Source organism: Canis lupus, chromosome 12 (assembly GCF_011100685.1).
Source record: "Canis lupus familiaris isolate Mischka breed German Shepherd chromosome 12, alternate assembly UU_Cfam_GSD_1.0, whole genome shotgun sequence".
NCBI classification, from domain to species: domain Eukaryota; kingdom Metazoa; phylum Chordata; class Mammalia; order Carnivora; family Canidae; genus Canis; species Canis lupus.
In genome coordinates this window covers 48,076,137-48,099,809 of record NC_049233.1, presented here as the reverse complement: position 1 = coordinate 48,099,809, position 23,673 = coordinate 48,076,137, and the positions used below count along the sequence as shown (strand labels likewise).

General features: G+C 41.5%; 2 long non-coding RNA genes across 2 annotated transcripts in view; both read left to right on the top strand.

Annotated features, from left to right (window-relative positions):
* LOC111098354 overlaps nucleotides 1-23,673 on the top strand; it is an 89,122-nt gene that overhangs the window by 35,642 nt on the left and 29,807 nt on the right. The window contains exon 2 of the long non-coding RNA XR_005368006.1: nucleotides 11,197-11,300. This is a non-coding gene — a long non-coding RNA (uncharacterized LOC111098354). The remainder of the gene's footprint in view (nucleotides 1-11,196; nucleotides 11,301-23,673) is intronic.
* Nucleotides 15,446-21,473, top strand: LOC111098353. The gene is made up of 4 exons (XR_005368005.1): nucleotides 15,446-15,569; nucleotides 16,504-16,533; nucleotides 16,643-16,803; nucleotides 17,523-21,473. It is a non-coding gene; the product is annotated as an uncharacterized LOC111098353 (long non-coding RNA).

The following is a 23,673-nucleotide window of genomic DNA, read 5'->3' as shown; positions in this document are numbered from 1 at the left end:
TGTATCCCAAGGAGAATGGGAAACTAGCATGACTTCCTCATTTAAAATTAAAAGTACTTTGAAGTCTGAGGCATTAGTATTATCCAATTTTTAAATGTATGCTTCTGACTTGAGTCAGATTTGGCATCTGAGTTTAAGAACATGAACTTGATTCTCGGCATTCCCAGAGGCAGGTGAACTTGGTCCTGAAACACTACGCCTGTGGACAGTGTTCAAATATGCTAACCTAAGCCAAAGCAGGTTAATTATGGTTCCCATCTTGAAGATAGGTCATTGTAGAACAAAAAGGAGCCAGTTTAGGGTAAAGCAAGAAAGGGGCAAGGAAAATGTTCCTGATGTCACGTGAAACCACTTGGTGTATAAGGTGCAAGTGCTGACTCACCTCTTCTGTGTCGTTGACAAATTTATTACTCATTTACACCTCAGTTTTCTCACCTTTAAAATAGGGATAATAGTAGTACCTTCTTCATATGTTTATTGTTAAATTAAAATGATTCAAAACATGTGAAGTGTTAGCGCCGTGCCTGGCACATGATCAAGCAATCATTAAAGGTCATGATCATGACCATGATTACTTACTGCTAAGAGTTAAATGAGATGATGATGCTGAACAAGGGTTGGTACCTCCTTTGCTAAAGGCACTCTCCTACTGATGTAGGGTCTTGAAGTAAGTAGTCAAGAGACACAATGCACATGATGTGAGAGAACAGATGAGGCACAGGTACCCGGATATGCCTGCCTGACCATAGAGAAGGGGATGGCTGTTGCAGTCAGAAGGTGTCAGGCCTTGGAGGTAACATCACCAACCACTGCTGCTCTAGGCTTGGTAATGGGCAGAGCCACCCCATGTGGCAGACGCATTTCCTTAATGCCATTTCTAGAAACTACCATTGTGCCTGCCTGCTAAGGAGCAAAAGGGTCCTGTATTTACTAACATGTGGGGGTTGGTAGGTAGCAGTGGAGTGTGTCAAGGGTGAGGTGGCCAGGGCTACACAAGAGCATGGCGTGGTGCCACACATGCATGATTTCATTTGACTCTCACAATAACCTGGAATGATAGGCATTAAGTCTGTTTTTTTTAGGAGGAAAATAAGGTTGAGAGAGAGCAATGACTTGCCCAAGGCTATATAGATGACAAGGCAGAGCTAAAAATCAAACTTGGAGTAACCCAAAGCTCTGGTTTCCTTCCCTCTACCAAACTGCCACCTGGTTCTGACATCCTCTTAACAATGAACACATACTTCTGTTTTTCCAACAAGATAGCTTTCTTCCAAATTTCATTTTAAAGGAAAAAGCAACATATATTTTTTTTGTTCAGTTAAGTAAAAATGTTTTTGCACCTAGAGGAATACCTAGGAAACTTTAGAGAATAATTGAATTGAACATACTAACTTTTTAATTTAGCGAAAATACCATATTCCTTTAAAGATTTTACCCAGTTTTGCTTTCAAAAGAAGAATAAACCAGGAAATTACAGGAAAAGCCTATTTTCCTTGTGAATCCGGAACAAATTGAAACTAGGATATTATTGCTACAATTATACATAGGGAAAAATTCTTGGAAGAGTACTTTTGAATTGTTTTAGATATTCATTTCTATTGCCTTGAAAAACTTGCATTAAAGGAGAGATGGTTAAGAGGAACATATATAATTTTTGGTTAGATCTGATTTCTTAGCTTTGATACTATTGACATTTTGGGCTAGATAATTTTTTGTTGCGAGAGACTGTCTAGTATATTGTAAGATGTTTGGCAGTATCTCTGGCCTCTACCCACTATCTGCCAGTAGCATCCTCCAAGTCGTGACAACCAAACATGTCTCCAGACATTACCAAATGTCCCTTGGGACAAAATTGCTCACGGTTGAGAACTACTGAATTAAATGGAAAATTGTTATCATCAATCAATAAATATGCTTATCCTCATGGTTTGTGGCACTGTATCATGAGCATATCTGCTTCCTGGCAGTTCCCAAGGTCTGAGGAGGACCCGTAGAACAGAGAGACCTTTCTATAATAGGATCTTATTAGGACTTCATTCTTTTTCTGGTTTTTAAAATAACAGCTTTGTTGAGATATAATTTACATACCATAAAACTTATCCTTCTATAGTGAACAATTCAGTGATTTTTAGTATAGTCACAGAATTGTGCAAGTACTCCCATTATTTAATTTTGGAACATATTCATTACCCTCCCCCAAAACTCCATATCCATAAACAATCGCACCACTTTCCCCATTAATTTACTTTCTGCCTTTATGGATTTGCAGGGTTCCATTCTTAAACACGAAGTATTTAGCTTGCAAACCTAACAGCCAGTGTGGATAGGGTTTTTTTCTTCTGACCCAATAGTTTCTTTTCCCCCTCAGGTATTTTATTATTTTTTTTAATTTTTATTTTTTAAGATTTTATTTATTTATTCATGAGAATATACAGAGAGGAGAGAGAGAGGCAGAGACACAGGCAGAGGGAAAAGCAGGCTCCATGCAGGGAACCTGACGTGGGACTCGATCCTGGGTCTCCAGGATCACGCCCTAGGCTGAAGGTGGCGCTAAACCACTGAGCCACCATGGCTGCTCCCCTTGGGTGTTTTAAATCTTGCTTTAAAGTCTAGCTCCATATTCTCTTTTTCCAGGAGGCATTCCCTGCTTTCTTCTCTGATCCAACACTCTAACCATTAACCTAGGGCTTGGCTGTGGAGTGGAGCTACTTACAGCTCACTTTTGGCAAAAGAACTTTACTGGGGCAGATACCTTCCCATCATGCACTCAGGCCAGTGCTTAGTACTCAGTGTCATGGAGTGAGTATGGCTTGTTGGCTGCTTTGTCATGGGCCTCAAAGCATGCTTTCTGGGAACAAAAAGTAAACAGCAATGAAAGATATGAGTGAGGAGATGGACCAGCTAGGTCTGCATTCAGTTAGATTTCCGGGAAGTCATATCAGTGACTGAGGTTTTTTGGCTTTAGAGCAGTAAGGTGATGGGCAGAGGTGAAAAGGTCAAGATGAAAATCTGCAAATGGCCCCAGCTGCAAAACTCAGTTATGACAAGAAAACGTGAGCAGGAGGTGTTGGCTCTCAGAAATCTGTGGTATTATTTGTGGAGAGCCTGAACACGGAGCTACCCATGGTCTTTTAGCTACTTCCAGCCCACCACCTTCCAACTTTGGTGAGTTGGCAGTAAGCTCCGACCCAATACTGGGGCCTCTGTGAGAGGGAATGAGAAGGAATGGAAACTAACTTTCTCAAGCACTGGGCGGGAATGATAATAGCTAAGAACATAGTGTCCACTGGGTTCTCAGTTCAGCTCTGATGCTCAGTTAATTCTCAAAATAACCCAACTAATAGGTGCTATCACCAAATCTGTTTTAGAGATGAAGAACCTGAGACCCAAAGGAATTGAGTAAATTGCTCAAACTGACTGAAAAGTGGTAGAGTGGGGTTCTGGTCCAGAATTCATTGTGTAATCATTGCATTGACATTTCTCTGAGGAATATTGCCAGGGGATCTGACACACATTAACCTCTCTGAGCTCTCATGAAAACTCCGTAAAGTCAATATTATAACCCCATTTTTCCAATAAGGAACCTGATGCTCAGATTAACTGTCATACAGTTCATAGATGGCAGAGCCAGAATTTAAGCCCAGATTAAATGTGTTCATCCCACAGAAATGCTGCCAAGGACAGCACCAGTGATTGGGTCCTTTCAAAGTTCAGCCTGGAAGCCTTAGATCTTATCCTGCTAGAAAGAAGAGCCTCTGAGTATTATTATTATTTTTTAAATATTTTATTTATTTATCCATGAGAGACACAGAGAGTGAGAGGCAGAGACATAGATAGAGAGAGAAGCAGGCTCCATGCAGAGAGCCCAATGTGGGGCTCGATCCTGCTCTATAAGGAGTCCGATGTGGGACTCGATCCCGGGACTTCAGCATCACGCCCTGGGCCAAAGGCAGGCGTTCAACTGCTGAGCCACCCAGGTGTCCCCAGCCCCTGATTATTGAGGGGAAACTACTTAGTTATTTTCTTATCTTCAAGTGAAGTTGAGAAATATGAAGAATTCCTTTAGAAGGCTCTAAATAGTTATACCTTACAGAGCTAGAATATGGAAAAAGAAACATGGCGCTCTACCTTAGGAGCCTGAAAAGTAGTTAGGAGAAATAAGGGTTCAACTGTTTGCATTCCTTGAAAGAATCTTCCAAACTTGAGAACTGGCAAGTGTGTGAGTAGAGCAAGGAGATGAGGGCTGGTGGCCACGCCATCTCAGTCAGGATGCTGACATGACACTTCCCTGGGGAGCCTCACCTTTTGCATAGGCATGCCTATCTGGGAGATAAGCACACCTCAAACCTGATAAATATAGATGACACACTTTGAACCTGAGAGGAAGCTCATCAAAGAAGAAAGCTAATTACAGGGCTAGTTATTTACATAATTTAGATGGCAATCTTCAAAACATAGTTATATTTCAGAGATTCATGACTTTAATCAGGCTGCAAATAGTGAATAACACAGAGCAAGCCAGGCTGATTTGCACAACTATTAAAACTATTAAATGTATAGGTCAGCACCTATACATAGAGCAAAATGCCAGGGATTACAAATTATCTTAGAGCCATTCTGGAGAAATGGGATAATGGATCAAAAGGGAAAGTATAGAAAATAAAAATTGATCAGGGCAGTTATTTGAATGTGGAATTAGATGAATCTATAACTGCTTTAATCAAAGTATATAGCTGTAACATAAAAGAGTATATCTTACTGAAAGCTTAGTGAGTAGGAACATGGTATAATGAAAGGATTTTATTACCATAGAACCATAAAGTTCAATTTTATGCAAAAATAAAAATGACAGGCAATATAACAATTGGGCTATCTGAGAAATAATATTTCACAGACATAATCTACATTGGGGCTGGCTATAGACAGTTTGATTGCTTTCATAACAGATAACTGACCACATGAAGCAACTTGCTCTTTCTCTGGAGGCTTTATCCTGCCAGCAGACTTATATACATGCTGTTCCTTCTCTTGTCAGTGCCTTGTCTCCTCTTTTTGGCCAGCAAACACACATTCATCCTTCAAGACGGAATTGTAGGAAATCTGATAACAAAGTAAAAGCATAAGGCTTTGGGCTTGGAGCCTCCATTTAGCCATTGACTAGTTGTCTGGTCTTGAGCAGTTTACTTAACTTCTGTGATCCTCTGTCCACCACTAGCTATGTTAGGCAAGGTTATCCTCCCTCCCCAAAGAGTTTATTTCCTCTTCCCTTATCAGTATCACAGCATTAACAATTCTAGTTTATTTGCTACTTATGTGAATGTGGCATTTGTGTGGCAGCCAGGCTCTTGGGTTCAAATCTGGAAGCTGCCACTTACTTGCTGAGCTTCATTTCTCATTTTAAAGATGGGCATGACGCACTGGGGGTTATTCTGTATGTTGGTAAATTGAACACCAATAAAAAATAAATAAAAAAAAATAAAGATGGGCATGATGGCTGTTGAGGTGAAGACTGACAGCTAATCACCAGACTTGTTCCTCTTCTTCATGGGTACATGGCAAGATTCCCCAGCCTCCTCTATAGTGATTCCTGGTTATATGACTGAGGAAAGCCCATGGAATATAAGCACGAGTTATGAGAATCACTAACAATCCTCGCTGTTAGAAAAACCTCCATTCTTTCCTTCCCTCTGCCAGATTAAGGTAGTAGAGGACTGTGAGTTAGTAAGTGTCTTGAAGGTAGCAGAGACGCAAGATGCAGCAACCTTAGCTTCTGAGTCTTTACTTGGAAAAGCACAATGACACCCTAATTAGGAATGCCCATTTTGGGCTTTAAATGAGTGAGAAACGATCATCTCATAGTAAACCATTGATAGCTGATAGTTTATCTGTTATAGCAGCTAGCATTACCTTAATACACCAATTTCATAGAAGTATACACTGCTGTGAAGATAACAATGGTTGGCAGAGTTCCTGGAACATAATAAGCCCTTAACAAAATCTGATAAATGAATGGATCATTAAGTTCTCCAAAAGAGAAAATAGAATTAGTATACATAATGATTTTCCCTTATGTCAAGCCAAATTTAATTTTTTTTGTCAAGTTAGATACAAATAATTGGGATTTCTAACAAGTTTATAAGAACTGTACTCTCTTGTGGCTAAATTAGTATTGCTTATAATTAAATTTCTCACAAATTTCCAGAATATTGGTGCTGAATGGGACCTTGGCAAACAAGTCACACACACAGCCTCTCATTTCGTAGGTGAGGAAATAAGGTTTGGAGAGGTTATTATGCTAATTACGGCCAGAGCAAGGATGTATGATTATTTTCACAATTAAAAGAGATATTTTCTGATTGTAGAAGTTACAAATGAGTGTGGCTGAAAGGTAGGCAACTAGAAACATTTTATTTGATGGAGAAAATAAGAATTATTCTAATGTAAACATGGGCTATGTTTCTAATCTTTTATCTATGTATATATTTCATAGACTTTAACAGTGATCATGATGATTTTACAATTTTATTTATTTATTTTTTAAAGATTTTATTTATTTATTTGAGGAAGTAGGAGCAGGGCGAGGGGCAGAGAGACAAGCAGACTACCCGCTGAGTAGGGAACCTGATATTGGGCTAGATCCAGGACCCTGAGATTATGACCTGAGCTGAAGTCAGATGGGTAACTGACTGAGCCATCCAGGTGCCCTGGTGATTATACAATTTTAAATATTGGGCACCAAGACTTGACCCTGGAGCTCCCTGGGCCACTCTTGGGGCTGACATTAATGTGGGTCAGGATTGCTGTGATTGTTTTGACAAAGTGGCATTCCTTAGAGTGGAAGATTCCTCCTTCCACCTTGGAGAGGCTGGGTGGTTGGGTGTGAGAGTTGGAGCCTGCATGTTGTGGGGCAAGCCCTCTACCTGTCTGGCCTGGAGTTTCCATGACTCCCTGCCTGGGGGCAACCTCATTCATCCCAGTGGACCCAGATACAGATCCAGGTATACATGTTTCAAAGCCAAGAAGGGGCAAGGCCAGGGACCCTCTCTGTCCATCTTCTCAGCAACTCTTAAAACAGTTCTCTTAAATATTCTGAATGATGATTTGGGGGAACTGATCTCTTCTTTTTGCTATAAAATAACTTCTCACTTATGGTAATTTGTTAATAATTTCAATAAACTCTAAGGGAGTGGAGTTGTTCTCTCATAGTTTCCCTTTAGCCTCCAAGATGCTGGACACATTTAGATAAACTGCTGAGAAAGAGCACAGAGGAGGTCCCTAATGCTATGTAAAGTGTGGCTAATAGCCTCTCCAGCAGACAAATCCTGCCCTCATTGCCATGGTGTCTCCAACTGGCCTGTGATTGGGAAGAGGGGGTGGGGTCAGCCTCACAGTTTTGACCACAAATTGTCATTTAATAAGAAGAAGGTTTTACCTAGGGGAGATCTGGGGCCCTGGGCCTCTTTCACAATTGTCACTGTTCTGTAAGTGACCGTTTAGTATTCAAGGACAGTCTGATGAAAAATTGAGACTGACTTTTTCATATTATTATGAGAGTCTTATTTCCCTCACTTATTTTTCCCCCGAACACCCTCCCCAACCAATACTGCTTTCCTTGCCAGCTCTTATTTATAAACTTAATTTCTATAGATATGTTAGATGTATGTATAACCTGGATAAAGATAAGCTGCCTGCCACATGGCCCTTCCTCAGGGTGGAGTCACTTTCAAAGTAAAATCTATTACCCCCAAATGCTTAAAAGTAACTTGAATGATCATTTCAGTTTACTGAGAAAATGCTGGTGACAGATTATAATCATAATGCAAGGAAAAAGATTTAAAAATTGTCTTTCTCTCCACCCCCTGGTCCTCAGCTTCTCAGCGGTGTGCTCCTACCCAGTAGTTGCTCCTCTACACATCGATTCTCAGTTCCTTCTAAAGCAAACCTAGCCAGGCTTTGAGGTTCTCCCGCCACAGCCTCTGTTACACACATAGAAACAGTCTGGAACTCTTTCAGGCATGGTAGAGGGTAAGGCTCTGAATATTTATATGTTAATATTTTTCCCTACCTCATAGTTTAAATTCGTCCCTTCTGTGTTAGTTGTGCTTTTTTTGTAACATGGCTTCATTTCCATGATGGATGCCTTTGCAGGGAGTATGCTTAGATATGTATCAGGCAGTTTTAAAGCTGAATCAGGCTCACAGAACTGAATAAATAAAGTGGTGACTGAGTTCAAGACTTTGAAAACAAAAGCCGACTGCAGACAACAGGAAGCCGTGAATTGTTTCCAAAACCCTTTCGACAACTCCCTTTTGCCTCAAGAATCCTTTTGCCTACTGGCCTCTTCTTTATTTCTCTTCTTCCTCTTTTCTTTCTGTTCTCTCCCAAGCTGTCAGCAACAGTCCCCCATGGGGGGACATGCCCAGTACAGAATTTTGCTGAATTCTCTTTTGAAGGAACTAGAAACAGAAGTGGAAAACCTATAGGGCAGGTAAAGTGAGTACACATTTATACTGAATATCATAGATGTGCAAAGGAAAATCCACCCAAACTCCTGAAACTGGGAGTTAACACTTCTAGTCAAAGAGAAATGTGAAAATGAAGCCTTCACAGCATTGCAGACAAAGAAGTCTGGATAGCATACTTCTAATTGGCAATGCAATAGTGTCCCCCTTGGGGATTGGGGTTGGTTGGTGGTGGTGGGGAGAGGGAGATGGCTCACAATAAAAAGTCGCACAGGGAGATTTCATGTGAGAAATACAACTGTAGCTGACACAATCAATTTCCTGGTACAGAAGGGACCAAACTACTTAGAAGGCATCTGTGAGGAGAGGTGGGAATGAAGCATCTGGTCAAATGCTGCCTGCGGCACATTTGAGGTTAGGCATGCCTTGGTCTGGGTCACCCCCCAGTTTGCACACTGGTTGGCTTCCTCTCTCTTAGACATATAGCAGCTGTCTGATAATCACTGGCTATTGATTGATTAATTAACCATATTCAGTGTATCATTTCAGGGAACTCAGGGAAGGAAAGGGGGTGTTGCAGGGAGATCTGGAAGCAAAGAATGGCAATTCTGAAAAAAAAAAAAAAGAGCCATAGAATCTGTTTCATTGTGCTCTTAGAAATTATTGCTCAACTCCTGCAGCTCTTGCCACCATCACGCATTCCATTGGAAAAGCATTTTTCTGTTGTTGAGCCAAGTGGCATATCCCTCATTTCCCTGGGTTATTCTGGTCAAGTTAATTTCTTGCCCTCCCATATCCCGTACCACCTCCCCCCACACTGTGTCCATGACAAGGACAGACAACAGGCTCCAGTCTCAATTCCCTGTCTGTGGCCTCCTCTCCCATAATAAGAAAGATGGAACCCACCGTGGACAGTGGCTTTTGTCAGAGGCTTCCCATCTTGGAGAGCACACTGTACCAAAACATGATGACTGAAGGCTAAAAGGCTTTCCTCATTATCACTTTCTCCCAAAAGATGTTGCCGGAATCATCCTGTCATGTAAGCCATTTGCAGCCCAGGTGAATGAGGCACTTTGGCTCATGTGAAACTCTCAATGTGAAACTCTCAATGTCATAAAGCTGGCTTGATAACAGATTTCCCAGAGAGGCTATTCCCAATTCTCTTATATCACTCATCTTAGCAAAAACATTGTTATGTGCCTATGTCATGCTTACTGTGTTAGGTGTTCTCTCTCTCTCTCTCTCTCTCTCTCTCTCTCTCTCACACACACACACACACACACACAGAACAATACCAGTCCCTGCTCTTCAGCAGTTCAGTCTAGACAGAAACACAAACACAAATTATTGCAACACAAACCCATAGCACTAGGTCTAATGGTAGCTCTGTGTCTGTTCCAGCATTATCCAGAGCAATGGATGAGAAAGAAGGGCAAGCACTCCAGGTAGGCTGATGCTCTTTTTCCTTCCCCAGATCATTTGATCTTCTTCTTAGCTGATTTGGTCACTCTTAACCTTATTTCCCTGTCTTATATTTCTACCCTCAACTCCTTCCTTACTCTTGCCCTTGCTGACACAACAGATTTGTTGGTTCAGTCTCAGACATGTTTTCAGACTTTGTCTGCATCTTCCCATCCCTGGCCATGATAGCCAACATTGGTCAAGTGCTCAACTGGTCTCCTTGCCCTCAGGCTCTCCCTCATCAGTCCTTCTGCCGTCCTCCTACATGGTTATTTTCTTAAAATACAAATCAGATTACATCACTCCTTGCTTGGAGACAATCACCAACTCTCTTAGCTTTCAGCGTGACTAGGCTTTGCACCATCTGCAGACACTTCGTGGAGGAGGGGGTATTAATGGCATTCCCCGACCCAGGAAGAAATGTGAATGAAAAGGAAGGGGACTGAGCCACCAGCTGGGCTGGTGAAGTCAAGGCTCTTGTGGGGACTGCACATTGGAACCACCTGGAGAGCTTTTATAAACCACAGATGCCAGGGCTGCACCACCCCCTCCAGCCACTGGATCTGAATCTCTGGGTAAGGTCTGAGTGTCTATAGATATAAAAAGCTCCCGTGAGTGATTCTGATGAACAATGAGTGTCACAACCCACTGTGCTGGGGAACCCAGCAGGCTCTGTACTTTGGGATGGCTCATGTGCTTTGAAAAAGGGTACTCACATCAGCTCCACCTCATGAGAAGCACAGTAGTGGTCTCTGGTGGTCCTTTGGCTCACAGTCCCAAATAAAGCAGTGACCAGTTGGCTCATGAGGCCATCACAGCCCTAATCTTTGCTCTGTGGCTCTGTATCCAACTGATCTAACTTGCCAAAAGCCAGGCTGTGTCACAGATAATATGCTTTAACATTTAACCAATTCCTCATCCTTGATATGTATATTCTGCTTTCTATTGGGATTTAAACCACAAAGTTTTAGTTATCTTAAAATAGCATAGTAGTATATTTTATGAAGCACGACTTAACCAGATGCAATCTTTGTTTGCTTCAGGCTTGATTTGGAAAGCTTCATATTCTGGGTTTGTGATACTTCAGTAGTTTTAGAAAATATGTAGATTTACTTCTAATTCACTAGGTACTTTTTTGGGGGGAAATCTATTGATCTTACAGTCATTAAAAAGAAATATTAGGTTTTATTTTTCAAGGTTCAGCAAATGTGTGTGTGTTTGAAGGGGGAATGGTTTTACTTGATTATTGACATTTTAATTTGTTTCTTATTAGGAAACACAGATTTCCTTTGGTGGTAACCACTTGGCTGCACAAAACTACTGCATGGCCATGGAAGATTACAATGTATAGGAAGCTTTATATATTCTTTGAAGAAGGTAGGTAGAAAAGCCAAAGACTTTTTTGTTTTGTTACATAAGTCTCTGCTACTGGCCTCAAACTAGCTCATTATTCAAGTCAGGGCAGCCTAGGCTTGGGGCAAAGTAGCCCAAGTGGAAGTGGGGCTTTTCTTTACCTTGAAGTACCCCCCCACACTTTTTTGTATACTGCACCCCATGCAATGTAAGCCTAAAAGACCCGATTGTCTCCACACTTGCTTCTCTTCTTTTCTTGCTTTCTTAATGCTGCAGTCCTTTATTTTTTGTCTCACTTACCCTGTCACTTCCCCCACTTTCTTCACCAATTTTCCCCACCTAATAATTATAAAGAAAAACGTTAACCATGAAACCTTCCCCTCCCCCCTTGCTCTTTTATCTACACAAAGATCCTTGACTGCAAGACATCTAGTACAGCACATTCATTAATTTTTAATTTGTCTCCTCTTGTGGTTACTGTGTTCCAGGGACTAAAGGACCTGGAACAATGGTCTCCAAAACCTTGGGCTGAGCCTTTTTTCTTATATGCAGGGATATAGCTGAGGGCATAATGGAGTCTGATCAAATAAATATCTGTTATTTGAAACAGCCTGTTCAAGGTGAATATGGATTTTCATCACATTAATCCCGAGCTTCTGAGCCAGAGTTTTTGTGCCTGAATATTATTAGCAAACAGAAAAAATAATTTTGAGAGATGGCAGACTGAAAGAGTTATTCCTCATAGGAGAGCTGTTCCTGAAGTGGCCCAGAGGATTTGAGGGCAGATGGCTGCAGAACCAGTGAGGGCAGCCTCCTTGCCACTTCCGAGTAAGGAAATCCAGGAAGTGTCTTATGGAGAGGCTCTGATTTGCTATTGGTATTCTTCAGGGTCTGTCCACAGTCCACTTTGCCTTTGCAGTGTACACTCCCTTGGAGGAGCTCATCCACTCCTTCAGCCATTCTCTACCTATACTTCAACACCTCTTAGAGTTCTATCTGCAATCAAGCTATCTTGTCTGAGCTCCAGAATCAGTTACACAAATGGCCTCCTGGGACTCTCCAGATATGTCCAGAACAGAACTCACTTTCTGGACACTCCTAGTCCTACCCCCAAATATGCTCTTATCCTGAGTAGTCCTCTCATGACAGATGGCACTATTGCCTATCATATTTATAGGTAAGAAATCTCTGGGTTTTCCTTGTTTCCTTTTCCCCACTATTTTGCCCAGTAATTTGGCTGTGAGGACTCCTGACAGATCTCGAGTCCATCCGAACCACCTCTGGCCTCATTCATTCATTGAATTGTCATCTCCCACCGGGACTGGCAAATACCTCCCAGCTAAGCTGTTGGGCACTATTGCCTATCATATTTATAGGTAAGACATCTCTGGGTTTTCCTTGTTTCCTTTTCCCCACTATTTTGCCCAGTAATTTGGCTGTGAGGACTCCTGACAGATCTCGAGTCCATCCGAACCACCTCTGGCCTCATTCATTCATTGAATTGTCATCTCCCACCGGGACTGGCAAATACCTCCCAGCTAAGCTGTTGGACATCTACGCAGCTTCCACTCTGTCATGTCTTTCACACTACTGTAGGATCCTTTGTTCCATAGCACATACCCTTTTAGGTCACAGACAAAAAATGTTCACAGGCTCTTAAAGGTATGCAAGATAAGGTCTAAACTTCTTTTCACAGCTTCTCAGACCCATCCTTATTTGTATCCAGTCTACCTCACTAGCCTTATCTTCCCACAAAAAGTGACACTCTCCACTCTCTGCTTACTATAGTCTCACTGAACTCTGGTTTCTCTTCAGATCGCATAAATCTTTCGCCTTTTACTATAGTCTCACTGTTCCCCAGGGCCAAATTTCTATTGTTCTAATTCTTATGATGTCCCTACTCTGTGCCAAGCATGCGAGGCACCATGGATTCAGAGAGGAGTAGGACACAGCTCCTGGAAGTGCTCAACACCTAACAGGGCAAATAGACAAGAACAGAGATCATAACCATGAATACCAGGAAAGAAGGAAGAACATCTGTAGGATTTCAAAGCAGGGGACCTTAAATATTCCTGAGAGACTTAGAGAAGGCTTCTAGAGGAGTTAGTTGTTAAACTAGTATGTGGGAGATCAGGGAAGAGGGAACGGGCATATGTAAAGCCACAGAATTACAGAATAGCAAAGCATGTCCCAGGAAAGATGAACAAGACAACGTAGTTGGAGTAGAGGATGCCCAGAGGAGTGTAGTAGGAAAGGTTAGAGAGGTAGGTGGATATAAGAATGTGGAGTACTGATTATGCCAGGTTTTGTTGGCACTGACATTTTTATTCTCATTTACAATGAACATGTGCCATCTATATTAGTTTCTTATGGCTGCAGTAAAACATTGCTGCACACTGATTGGCTTAAAACAATAGAAATTTATTTTTTCACAATTATGGAGGCTAGAAGTCAAAAATCAAGATATCAGCAGGGTTGGTTCCTACTGGAGTCTCTGAGGAAGAACCTATTTCATGCCTTTCTGCTAACTCCTGGTGGTTTCCAGCAATTTTTGGAGTTCTTTGGCTTGTAGACATAGCATTCCAATCCCTGCTTCTGTCTTTTGCATAGCATTTCCCCCATGTGTCTGTGTCCAAATTTCCTTCTTCTAATATGGATACCAGTTGTTGGATTAGGGCTCACCCTAATTCAGTATAAACTCATCTTAATTTGATCACAACCTCCATGATACTATTATCCTATTTCCAAGTAAGGTCAATTCAAGTCACAGTTAGGACTTGGACATATTTTTTTCGGGGACACAATTCAACCCACAATAATAATCTTGACTTCAACTATGGGAGTGTTTTAACAAAGTGTGTTAATTTAGTTCAACATGTTTTATAGAGCACTTCTCTGCGCTAGGTTCTGTATTATGAGCCAAGTAACCAGGGTACAGGGAGTAGATTTGGGACAAGCACCTTTGGGACTCAGTGGGGTGCTTCATATCACCCATGGTTTCTCATGAAAAGCCTTGTCTCTACTGAGAGACATCCAATGTATACAATTAACAGGAAGTGGACCAATCCTGTGAATGCCTTTTATTTCAGCAATTTTATTAATTGCTACCCAGAGAATGATCATGACTCACACTACTCAAGACAGTTTTGGTTTGTGCCAGTTATCCTAATGTCCCATTGAGTTACCTGCCCTTCACACTCTCAAAATTTTCTGGCTTAAAAGATAAATGTTAAAAAAAAAAAAAAGATAAATGTTATTGTCACTCTAACAATAAGAGAGCTATTGTGTTAGGTGCTTGATGTATAAAAGTGAAAGGGGGCCCTTGCCTATAAAGGACTCACAGTCTGCTGCAGGAGGGAAGTGAAGAAGCATTTATAATGCAGCATGATTAGTGCATGGCCTTAGGCAAGACAGGATGCCATAATAGTGCATGGGGGTTTGAGTTGGAGGGCTCTTGTCAATTCATTGAAAATCTGTTTTATGAATGACTAGTTTACCTCAGCTTGGCAGAGGAATAGCTTCTGATAGGTCTGGAATGGCTGACTGGAGTGGAACCTCTCTGTTACTGCTCTGTTTGGGGGGACCCTCTCTCTGGAGCACCTGACCAAAGGCAGGGAGTCCTATATAGTCGAGGCTCACTATGGTCCCTGCCACAGCCTGTGCCTAGTGCTCAAACACTGACAGCCATGGAGTTAAGAGCTTGGGGGCCTGTGTGCAAGTGTTAATGAAGACAGAGCACAGGTACAAAGTAGAGGTGGTATCAGGGATAGAATGAACTACTCTGGAGGGGCAAAGGCTTGCCCTTTTCCTCTTATCAGGCTGGATATGACAAAAGGGAAACCTGGACAGAAAAAAAATCCTCAAAATCTGTTGAAACCAACTATGTGCCGTGGATAGCTATAAACTCTTTAGATGGTTCAAGGAAATTTTGGGTGATGTGATAAGTTGACAAATTAGCTTTTGGCAAACTTGTGCTTTGGAGAATTGGCTTTTGGAGAGGTGGATGGGTTCAGATCATTGGATATCAGTAAAGAAAATATGGAAAATTTGAGGCAAAGTGGTTAAAAGCTCAGACAATGGAATCAGTTGACCTAGGTTGGAATTCTGGCACTTTGATGTAACAACTGTGTGATTCTGGCACAGAATGTTATTTTCATTTTACTGGATCAGTGTTTCCAACTCCAAATTATAGGCTGGCCAATGCCCGAGGACCTTTGGGGTCTCGAATGCAGCTAGGGAGAGGGCTGGCACAAACTGAAGGCATTTGCTCAGCATCCTGTGGTCCAGTTGCTGGTAGACTTTTACAAACTTAGTTGCTGGGGATCAGACATCTGCACCTTGAAAAGCTCAGAGATTTCCAATGCATACTTGGGGTGTGATGTCTGGGTCCACCCCAGAAATCTTGTTTTAGTGACCAGAGTGCGGTCCGGTTATTGGGTTGTGGGCACTTCCATAGGGGGCTGAGATGCCAGACTGAGAACCACTGTACTAGACCAAACGGGCTCTGTCTGTCTGTGCCTCCTACATCTGGAGTGGCCCTCCTCTGGGGTGGGGTGAGAAACACAAATTCTCCAGCCCCGCACCCATAAGGCCTCTGAGTTGGCAATTTAAACCTAGATGCAGCTCAGGGATATTTACTCTGGATGAGAAGCAAAGGGCACAGGAGAGCACTTACTCAGACCTCAGTATGCACAGTTTGCACAATACTCAACATGTATGATAGTATTCAGACCTCAGGGAGAGAGAGTTTTGCTTTTCCCTCCGGAATGGAATTAAAAAGAAAATTCTGTCCTGGTAAGGTGCAAAATGTTTGCTTTATGAGGCAATAAGTATGTCTTTTATAACAAGTGGAGAGCCTGCACTCAGGTACTGACAACAGAGAGAGGACATACAAGAGTCCTGCTCTGATCTTTTAGTGACCTCCATCCCTTAATTCCTCTGCTTCGTATTACCCTCTGTGTTTGGAGTTTTATGCAGACTCTCCTGATGGGGTGTCAGAGGGGGGAGGGGGCCATGAGGGCACCTCACAGGAAAGGGCAATGCTTTACTGCAGTGTCAAGGCCCAGCCAAGCCAATGCCAGTTATGAGCCTGAGAAGTTTCCAGTGAAGTCCTTCCCTGAAGGAGAGGCCAGAGAACTGTCATTTTTTGTTATGGCCTGGCTTCAGGACCAGTTTGAAATAATACCCCTTCTTTCTTCCCTCCCTCCCTGCCTGCCTTCCATCTCAGGGCAGATGAAAGAGTCTCTCCAAATGCAAGGTAATTCTACGTTTTCCTTTGTAGCACTTGGGGCTTGATCTCCACAGTCTGATTGGGGGTACTTAGAAGGATAAAAGCATTCCACTGAAAAGTCTCCTTTCTTTATCAGGCATCTTACTTTCTTGCCAAGGCAAGTCCTCTTGTAAAAGGGAGGCTTTAAAAGTCTGTCAAAGGATACTACCAAGAGGGTGGATTCATTATTTTAAAGCCCTTTCAGGGTCCTCCTACCACTGCATTCTTCATGAACTTCTTTGGATGGTGACTTGGAAGGTGAGATTCTTCTTCTCAAGGGGTATGAACTATTTTGATAGACTAGTGGCATAAAAGATGGGGTCGTATGGGATAAGAGAACCAAAGGAATGAGGACTGACCTCGGACTGGAGCCTGGGGAAAGGGCTATGCAAGTATAATTTTTGATTTATGTGACCCCATTGAGTTACCTGACACATCTTTTTACTTATTTATTTTCTTCAAAACAACTCTATGTGAAGAACTGACCTTTTTTTTTTGTTTTTTTGTTTTTTTGTTTGAGAGGGGAAACTGAAGCATAGAACTCATTAGTGAAGCTCCAGATGCTGTGAGAGAGCACCTTGGCTTGTGTGAGTTGAGGATGGGAAAATCTCCATCAATCTATAGTCCACAGATTGCTAATTCTCTCTTGGCTGCTGGCACTGATGTCCCATCTAGTCAGGGCTATGGCCCCAGCAGTGCCAGCAGGTCCACAGACCAGCCCCTCCCAAGGGTCTGCCCTCACTCATGGACACATTCTACACACTGAAGGACATGCAGACCCTTGTTCTTCTGACTTCATGACTTAAATGCTGGAGAAATAGCCAACATCAGACAGCAGAAACTTCAGAGAAGGATTGTTTTGTTTTGTTTTAGATTTTGGAGGGAACATGGGCAGTGTCACCTTTATAGCAAGACTCATCACAACAAAGAAAAAGGTTAAAAAAATACTTATTCTCTTCCATGTTTATTTGACTTAGGTGCTGCTTCTTACTGGCGAAGTCTTAGAATGTTCCTGCCCAGAAAATGCCCACTTTGGAATAGATATAATATGTAATACTCTGATATAACCCACAGGAGAGAGCATTAGGCTATGAAGAGAACTGATTCCATCCATCCATCCACCCGACACACCCACCCAATCATTCATTCATTCATTGCTCCAAATGTTAATTGCCTCTGTGCACTAGACAAAGCTAAGACATGGCTCCAAATCATGCCTTCTGGGTGGAGAATGCTCAGCTCCTTCACCTCCTAGAATGGGCAGGAGAAGCCCCTCAAAAGCATGGTTGAGAAGCATCAATATGAAGGAGGTATGTCCTGGGAGTCACATTGTCCAAGAAGAACCATGATCTTCACTGACATTCAATTATAGCTCAGTATTGTGTAGTTAAGTGGATTTTATTATTCTATCCGGTGGAAGAAGGCCATGAATCATGGAGTGAATCATCCAAAGAAATGAGAAGTCTAGGGAGTAGAACCATCAAGGTAAAGATACACTTTGTCCTTGAAGTCAGCAGTAGCCACAGGACTGAGTTTGGAATTAAGTGGAAGTGACATGTGCCATCCTTGGGTCATGGCCTTACTACAGAGGGCATTTGTTCTTCCATCCTCTCTTCTCCCTTCTTGTGGACTGGAATATGGATATGGTGATGACCCAGCTTCCATCATGCATGTGAGACTAACACTAGAGGTGACAGAAACACAGTGTAGAAGAACCTAGGCCCATAAATGATTGTGTGAAGCAGAACCTGCTGCCAATCTAGGGTGCTCACTTCACCTAGGTACGAGAGAAATCACTTCTGTCTTAGTTAAGCCATGGCGTTATAGCAACTTAGCCTTCACCTTAACAATATATGAGTATGACAGGGGTGGGAGATGGAAGCGACAGCCCTCACTTTCTCCCTAAGTTTAGAAGAGAGGGCTGCTGGATCCAGACAGGCACAGGCCAAAATATGGCATTTGTCGCTGTTAACATCAAGACTGAAAAGTAGCTTTAAAGCTGCAGCTAAGTGGGTTGGCTGATACTTCACTTCTGAATTGGACTTAGCCATCTCATTCCTAGCACAGGATGGCAGAAAGGGGGCTGAGACAATGAACCTTCTACCAACCAGATAGTCAGCTGTGTGGTCAATGAGCAGGTTCTTTCCTTCTCTCCATTCCAGCATCCTTGCTCTAAGCCAGACTCATCACATCCAGACTTTACACTGTCCATAATTGGAAGTGAGAGTGGTTCATCCAGCAGATCTGTTTGAGAATGAAGAAAAAGTTCCCCAGAAGCACCCTCCATCCCTTACTTTCTATTAACTTGCTAGTGAGAAGTGGCACATGTTCCACTCTACTCACCACACACAAGGGGGGTGGAATTGCCTTTAGACTGGTCAGTCCCACTTCTGGGGGAGGGATGGGAGCTGTCTTTTCTGCCAACTATGGCTATATGGGGGAAGAGGACTGAACAGAGCCAGGGTGCTGTTAGGAAGGGACACATCCATGGACCCAGCAACCTTTAGAACTGCCTTCTCAAAGGTTTTGAATCAGATACTAAGGACAAAGTGGTTTCATATAAATTACCCCATTTCTCCATGTCTAATTACTTATCTATGGAGGAATGTTGGCATTTGTAGGGCAGACTTGAGGGCATTTGGGTCATGCAGATCTGTGTGTCTCCATGGAGGGGTATGTGTGTGTGTGTGGGGAAGGCTTCCCATTATTTGGATCAATGAATTCTTGAGATGAATGTATGAGTCTTCAAACATTTTGCTTTTATTGCAGGAGCCCAGAAATATTTATTTATTTGTTTGTTTGGTTGGTTGGTTTTGGGTCAATCTGTAAGAAAGAACATCTTTCTCAAGTCAGAGTCCACCCTAGTTCATACCCTGGGCATCTCTAAACCAGAGGTGGAACAGTCCCATAACTAGTTCCTCTCTAGTAATTCCTCTCTTCAGCCCTATGGTAGCAGTGTCCTTTTATTCCTTTTAAAACCCAGTTCTGATATCATCCACCCATTCCAAAACCTCCTTGGGTTTCCCATTTCTTAAAAGATGTAGTACGGATCTCTTGCCTGACACTAAAAGCTCCCTCTGATCTGGTCCCAGTAGACATTTCCAGCATTATTTCCCAATTACCCACCTTAATTTATCCCACACTCAAGTCAAGCTAAAGTACATCCATTTATCCATGCATCTGTTGATTCATTCCTTTGACATTGGGAAAAGCCTCATCATCTTGGATTATTCCATAGTGCCCTAAGAGGATCCCTCTGCTTCCATTTTTGCCTCTGTTGTCCATTCTCACCTTAGCAACTAGAGCAATCCTGTTTAAAACTTAAATAAGACTATGTCAGTCCTGTGCTCAAAACCATCCAAAAGAGAGTTGCCAGATTTAGCCAAGAAAGATGCAGGATGACCAGTTAAATTCAAATTTTAGGTAAACAAGTAATACTTTCAAGATGTAAGAATGTCCCATTAAATATTTGGGATATACTGATAGTAAAAAAAAAAAAAATCATTGTTCACCTGAGGTTTGAATTTACTGTGTGTCCTATATTTTATCTTGCAACCCTACACCAGTGATTTTCCAAAGTCACACTCAAAGTTAACAGCAAAGTACTTAAACCATCTCTGTATCCCTGGTGCCTGTATCTCTGTGATCTCATCACTCACCATTTTCTTGCTGCTTCCTTTTCCATGACCACTGGCCTCTTGTGCTCCTTGAACACACTCAGCACATTCCTGCCTTGGAGTCTTTGCACTTGTTTCCTCCACACAGGGAGGAATACTCTTCCTTCCTGGTCAGCCACATGTGTCTCTCCCTCACTTCCTGCAGCTCTCTCTGCTCAGATATTATCTTTGCAGCGAGACCTTCCCTGACTATTCTACCTAAATTGCCACTCCTTACATGCTCTTGTCCCTTAATTTTCTTTCCTGCATTATTTTTTCGCTAGAGCCCTTACAATTATCTGACAGATTTTCTGTTTACTTGTTTATTTGCTCATTGTCAATCTTTCTCCTCACTCCTAAATGAGATATAAGTTATGTAAGAGCAAGTACTTGGCCTGCTTTATTCAGTGCTGTAATCTCAGTGCCTAGAATAGGCCTGCCAGAGTAGGTAATCAATATAAAGCTGATGCATTGACAAATAAATCAATAGATAAATAACTACATAATTTAACTTTAGGGAATGTAAGTTCTACAGAGAAAGACTAAGCATGGCAAAAGAGCAGAGAATCAGTATTTTACTCTGAGGAGGTGACATTTTAGCAGAACTGAGTGAGGTTTTTGTTGTTTTTTAATTCTACAATACAGTGTTATCAACTACAATCATTGTATTTTATATTAGCTCCTCACTGAATGAAGTTTCAATGAAAGCCCCTTCTGCCTCTCCAACTTTCCTTTTTTGTTGTTGTTCTTTGCTCTCTGCGAAATCAGAGAGCCTCTTTCTAACCTCCTATGGGAGAAGTCCCACCTCAAATGCATAGATAGCTTGGCCCCTGTCCCTTGGCCTATGTAGACATGAATAACGCTGGACTTCACTCTCCATTCTGGCTTATGTAGCTGGCAAAGAGAAAAAATGAGCTGATGGGAGTGGTGATGGGGCTTATATTTCACATCTTGTACTTGGTTGTAGCTGATGCTTGAATCCCACTGACAATTGCTGACAACTGCTTGGCATTTTAGCATCCCTCCAGGTGTGGAACTTCTTCCTCCTGACAACAGAGGACTTGGTGTGGAATTCTCTGAGATGGCTCCTTGCCTTCACTCTGCACTAGGGGCCACAGACAAGAGCTTTGCCCAGGAAATGAAAATAAAAGTCATATTCTATGAGGGTTGGACCCTGGGAGTCTAAGGGTTCCTTTTTTTTTTTTTTAATTTTTATTTATTTATGATAGTCACAGAAAGAGAAGGAGAGAGAGGCAGAGACATAGGCAGAGGGAGAAGCAGGCTCCATGCACTGGGAGCCCGATGTGAGATTCGATCCCGGGTCTCCAGGATCACGCCCTGGGCCAAAGGCAGGCGCCAAACTGCTGCACCACCCAGGGATCCCTAAGGATTCCTTTTATGTTGAAAACCAATAAACTCTCTACTCTCAATAAGGACCATCTGGAAGAGCATTTTGAAGCTTAAAAACAAAACAAAACAACACAGCTAATGCTTTAATGTCTTAGTGTCTTCAAATATCAGGTCTTTTTTTTCAAACTCATCTGGGGGATAAAGTTTTTATCTACATTTGTGTTGCTCTCTGAGAGGATGTGTCCCTGGAATCACATACGGGAGCCTCAATGCTGCCTTACCTCAGTATTGCTTTAGGGATTTCAGAGAAACATGGTGTTAAACCCCTTCCATAGGCACAAAAACCTCCATAAAACCACAGGATTAGCCACTTGGTTGGGAGGGAGGTTCTATCTCTCAGTAAACTCACTTTTGTCTTCTCTGTCTCCTCAGGATTCGTCAGATACGTTTTGTATATTTAAATGATGTAACAGTTGTGTGAAAAACTTTCTCATAGCTTCCAAATATTTCAGAAACTGAACAGCTTTGCTCTGAATGAGAAAACCAGTAACACTAATTTCATTTTCATTTCATTTTCTCTTTGGCTGTTCTGGGAATTTACATTGGCCATTTAATTTTACTGTTATAGTTTTATAAGGATATTATCTCTGTGTACAATGATGTTTTTTAAAAGGAATTGTAAATTGTATTAAAGCTTTTGAGTCTAAACTTCTAAAAGCTAAACATTATCATCATTTTGTTTTCTATGTGAATTTTGAAAGTCATGCTCTTTTTAGATTGGTATCTAAAGACTTATAGGTAAATCAAAAGTATAGGAATTTTCTTCTGTCTCATTATATGACTCTCAAGAAGATACTTTTTAAATGATTTCTAAAATAGCATTTATCAAGTAATGAATATTTATGTTTTTGTTTGGAGTACTATTCAAATTCAGTTGAATACCAACATTGGTCAGTGCTCATAATAGGGATGGAATAAATTTATTTGACTTCTTTTCATATTGACATTCTCAAAGCTTAGTGACTCATGATTTTCTCTTGATCAGAGGTATGAATACACACGAGAATAGTTGATGAAACCAAATTCATAACCTATGGAAAAGTACTTGTGAGAAATAAAATGACTTTCATTTATTAAAGGCCAGTACTGGGGGCGATATAGTAATAATAGCTACCATTTATTGAACATATACTCCATCATAGGCACAGTGTTAAGTGCTTTATATAGCTTATCTCATTTACTCCCCATGACAGCCCTCTAAGCTAGCTAGATTTTGTTATCACTCCCATTATACAGATGAAGGAACTGAGGCCGGAAAGTGAAAATCATCCAACAGGCAGAAGCAGAGCTTAAATTTGAACTCCAGAGTCTCAGAGCTTAATCACAGTGCTATAATGTCAACCAGCTCTGATAGTAGTGGGAGGAGGAATATAATTAATTACTTACAACAAAACACTTCTTTCTGAAAAGTACTCATGTTCCTGCCTCTTAGTAAAATAGTACAGTCTATACTCTCTCTAGGACATAAGCCTGGACAGCTTATGAGCAGGCTCATAAGCAAACTGCAATGCTCAGCTATTCAAGTGAATAGTCAACACTTTACCATCCCGTTACAGCATAACTGACATTTGCAATTCAAATTATGCTTACTGATAATAGGAAAAAAAATCCATGAATGTGGCAGAGAGGCACTGCCCCATGAAGAATTGATGGCATCCAAGGTCACGGCTCAGCAAAACTCAATCAGAGCTAAGTTTTTAAGAGAAAACTAATACAGAGAAAATATACACAAGAGATAGAATTTGTAAGTAATCAGAGTATGAGAAGAAATGGAAGAATAAGAATAGTAAGTGTGAGGTTGTATGGTCAGGGCTCTGTAAAGCATCTTGGTAATAGTACATTCATCCTGTCACAGTATCCACAGTCATAAAGGGAACTTATAAGTCATTAAGAAGAAAACAGAAATAACTCCTAAACATGTTAAAGTAAAAATAATTTTATTGACCCTCAGCTTCAGAGAAAAGAAGTTCTTGAGGGAAAAATGAAATGCAAATGAAGAAAAATAGAGTTATCACCACAATTATAATGTCTCTTGAAGTCAACTTTATGCTCTTAAAATAGA